Here is a 4435-nt window from a genome sequence, read left to right as displayed (position 1 = left end):
TTGAGGCCTGACATGTAGGCAGGCACTCACTGCTCTTGGTTGGAAGCCTTAGTGTAGGAGCAGAAAACTGTTCCTGAGCAAAGGACCTTGCAGAGAATGCAGGCTAGGTGGGGGGTGTAGTGTATAAGAAAGACAGCCCTGCAGAAGGAGCTGGGGGAGGGGGGTTTGTGCTCTCTTCCGGGACTATCGCCCCTGGATAGCACACACTCACCCGTCCAGATGGAACTCTTCAGCACCTAAACAGGGCCGCCTGGTAGCCCAGTGATCCAGGGACAGAAGGAAGGACGGGGCAGGCAGTGCAGGATCCAGGAGAGCACAGGAGCCCCTGGAGCCCAGGCTGAGGGTGCCGGGCTCTCTTAACTGAGGACCTTGAGGCTCACCGCTCTCAGTTTCTTTATTCATTAGTGGTAATCATAGCATACAGAGGGGAATCCCACATTATTTCATTGATTCTTTGTATTGTTCTCTTTGTTTTTTATTTTATTGATTTCAACTCCCAGTTTATTTCTTGTTTACTCCTTGTGGGTGTGATTACTTCTTTTTGTTCTAGAGCTTTCAGGTTGGCTCTTAAGTTGCTAGTGTTAGATCTCTTCATTTTTTTAAAATTGTAAGCAGTTAGTGATATGAACTTTCCCCTCAACACCCTTTTCATCATGTCCCTTAAATTTAGATATGCTGTGTATACATTTTCATTGAATTCTAGGAAGTCTTTAATTTTTTAATCTATTTCTGTCTTAACTCAGTTTTTCATTTAGTAGAGTTATTCAGTTTCCATGAGTTCATAAGCTTTCTGTTGTTTCTGTTATTGATATCCAGCTTTAATATTTGATGGGCTGATAGAATGCAGGAAGTTATTCAGCTTTCTTTTATCTGTTGAGGCTTGCTTTACGACCAAGTATATGGTCAATTTTGGTGAAAGTTTCATGACATTCTGAGAAGGTATTTTTTTGGGGGTGTATTTGGGAAAAATGTTCTGCAAATATCAGTTAGGTCCATTTGGTTTATAACATCTGCTAGTTCTAGTATTTCTCGGTTCAATTTTTGTTTGGATGACCTGTCCATTGGTGAGACTGGGGTATTGAAATTTCCCACTATTAGTGTGCAAAGGTCAATATGTGAATTAAGTTATAGTAGTATTTCCTCTTGTGTTTGGGGCATAGATGTTAAGAAGTGAAATGTTATCTTGGTGCAATTTTCCTTTGATGAATGTATACTGTCCTTCCTCATCTCTTTTGATTAGTTTTGGTTTGAAGTCTATTTTGTTAGATATTAAAATAGCTACACTAGCTTGCTTCTTAGGTCCATTTGCTTGGAATCTTTTTCCAACTCTTTACTCTGAGGTAATATTTATCCTTGATGTTGAGGTGTGCTTCTTGGATGCAGCAGAATTATGGATCCTGTTTTCATGGCCATTTGTTAATCTATATCTTTTTATTGGGGAATTGAGAACATTGATTTTGAGAGATAACAATGACCAATGATTGTTGACTCCTCTTATTTTGTTATTGTTATTGTTGGTACTGTTTCTCTCTCTCTCTCTCTCTCTCTCTCTCTCTCTCTTTCACTCTGTGTGTGTGTTTCTCTTCTTTTGGTTTTGCTGGTGTCATTTTCTGTGTTTTTTGTGGGTGTAGTTAACCTTAAGTTGGAGATTTTCTTCTAGCACTTTCTATAGGGATAGATTTATAGATGGATATTGTTTAAATTGGACTTTATTATGGAATATCTTACTTTCTCCATCTATGGTGATTAAAGGTTTTACAGGGTATAATAGTATGGGCGGATGTCTGTGGTCTCTTAGAGTCTGGAGCACATCCATCCAGGCCTTTCTAGCTTTTAGGGTCTTCATTGAGGAGCCAGGTGTGATTCTGATAGGTCTGCCTTTATATGTTATTTGTCCTTTCTTCTTGAAGCTTTTAATATTCTTTCTTTGTTCTGTATGTTTAATGTTTTTATTATTATGTGGTGAGGGGACTTTCTTTATTGGTTACATATATTTGGTGTTATGTAAGCTTCTTGTATTTTTATAGGCAGCTCCTTCTTTAGGTTAGGATATTTTTCTTCTATAATTTTGTTGTGTCAGGGACTGTGCCATGTAGGCTGCCATTTGTTAGGGACCAGCCTCAACAAAAATACCTCTTGCTGGGGTAGGGGCATGGGGATCAGAAAAATAAGTAAAGAGTATGAAGACACAAATAAAATAAGAAAACAGAAATATAGGATCATATCGGGAGGAAATTCCAGTGATTACTGAAATCACCCACGTTTAATTTCCAATTGCTTAAAATACTCTGACCCCTGAAGTAGGAGTAAGATAAAAAAAAACTGCATTAACATGATATAAGGAAATAAACATATCAATTGAAAGTTGTGGGCTACCTTATGTAAGTATTTTGTTGCTAGAATAAGACAAATAACGTTCACACCCTAGACCAAAACATTTTGTAGGCAAACCATTCCCTGGGTGAAATCCATTGTTATACCCTTAAGGGAGTAGGAACTTAGTTGGATCCTTAGACTTTTGTTTGGAGTAGAAACATATTGACTTCTCTATTCCTGAAATACAAGGTCTGGATACTAGCCACATCTGTTGACAATAACCTTGAGAGAGCAGAATTCTCTGAACTAAATCTAGGTGGGACCTTTGTTTGAGGTAGAAACAGACGATAACTTTGAAGGAAGAGGTATGTTCCAACTTTGGCTTTTGGTCAAGGTGAAAATAGGCTCACATTTTTGGGTCTCCACATTACTGAAGATTTTTTCGGTGCCTTTAAGCTGGTTTTCTTCTTATTCCATATCTATTATTCTTAGGTTTGATCTTTTCACAGTGTCCCAAATTTCTTGGCTGTTTCATGTCAGGATTTTTTTGGATTTAACATTTTCTTTGACTGATGTATCCATTTTATCTCTCATATCTTCAATACCTGGATTCTTTCTTCCATCTCTTGGATTCTGTTGGTGAAGCTTGCTGTTGTAGTTCCTGTTTGAATTCCTAATTTTTTCATTTCCAGGTCCCATCAGTTTTGTGTTTTATTCATTTCCTTCAATTGTTTATGTTTCCTTGGACTTATTTAAGAAATTCATTAATTTCCTGCATTTTTTGGTTTGTGTTGTCCTGGGTTTCTTTAAGTGATTTATCCTTTCCTGTATAAAGAACTCTACCATCTTCATATAAGGTCTTTAAGGTTTAAAGGTCTTTTGCCTGTGCTTCAGCTGTGGTGGAATATTCTAGGTTTGCTATAGTAGGATAGCTGGGCTCTGGTGGTGACCTGTTGTCTTGGCTGTTGTTAACTGTGTTCTTACACTGGCATGTAGGCATCTGGGCTTGGGTCTAGGTGCTGTTTTCTGGATTTGTCTTTGTTGGGTGGGTGTTTTTTCCCTATGTTTCTGTTTCCTCTCTGGATTCTTGGAGTGTGTGATGGCTGTGTGTTGCCAGTTTTCCTGACCTGCTCAGTTGATGTGTTCACAGGGAATCCCTGCTGGTTTTAGAGGCTGGGATACTGGGATGAGTTTGGGGAAGGCAGGTTAGAGGGGGTTTTTGTGATCCCTTGGGCGTGGGGTCAGAGAGAGGAAGGGTTGCAGGGGACGATTGTGGGATCCACAGGAGATGGGAGCAGAGAAGCAGGGAAGGCTGCCCAGGGAGCTCTGCTGCAGAGCTGAGCCTGAGACTGGGGAACTGGGTTTGGGGAAGCAGAGAGGAGGTCTAAGGACAGTCTCCCTGGCTTTCTGGCAAGTGTGGCCTGTGGTTTTAGCAGGGGTACCTGCTGGAGTTGGGGGCTGGGAGTGGAGGAAGGGAAGTTGGGAGGGGGTGATCTGTGGGATCTACAACAAATTTGAGCAGAGGGAAAAGGAGGCTGCAGCTGGTGTTCTGTTGCAGCACCAGGGACAAGATTGAGGGATTAGGTCTGGGGGAGCAGAGAGAGAGGAGATGGGCACATCATGTATTTTTGATGGCTCCCACAGCTTCCCTGTCAGCTCTAGTTCTGAAGAGAATTCCTCAAATCAATGTAAAAAATAGAGGGCTGCTCACAAGAGTATTTTTCTCAACAAAACAAGCCAAAGATGAAAAAATAATGATGTTTTAATCTTAAGAAAACAAAAGCCCATTTATTTCCTATATGTATTTGAAGGACCCCCAGTGAGCATAGAGATACAAAACTTATTCTTGAGACTCATCATTTGCAGCCCTGGCTACTGATTATAAAGCTAAGTAAACCTTGGACATTACTGTATGTCTCTTCAGAGTTTGCCTTACAGGATTAACTGTGTTACCTGATGGATGATCCCCAGGAGTCTTTGATAGGGGCTGGCAAGTTGAGGTCCTGTTGGCCTCTGCTTATTCTTTTTCATGGGAATCCAGCTATGTTCATTCATTTTTTTTCCATAACTGCTTTCACAGTACAACACCACAGCTTATATGGAAGCAGCAGAGACCATG

The sequence above is a fragment of the Alexandromys fortis genome, unplaced genomic scaffold, assembly GCF_014885135.2.
Source record: "Alexandromys fortis isolate MF-2015 unplaced genomic scaffold, M_Fortis_MF-2015_v1.1 scaffold_89, whole genome shotgun sequence".
NCBI classification, from domain to species: domain Eukaryota; kingdom Metazoa; phylum Chordata; class Mammalia; order Rodentia; family Cricetidae; genus Alexandromys; species Alexandromys fortis.
This window is presented reverse-complemented; position numbering follows the sequence as displayed.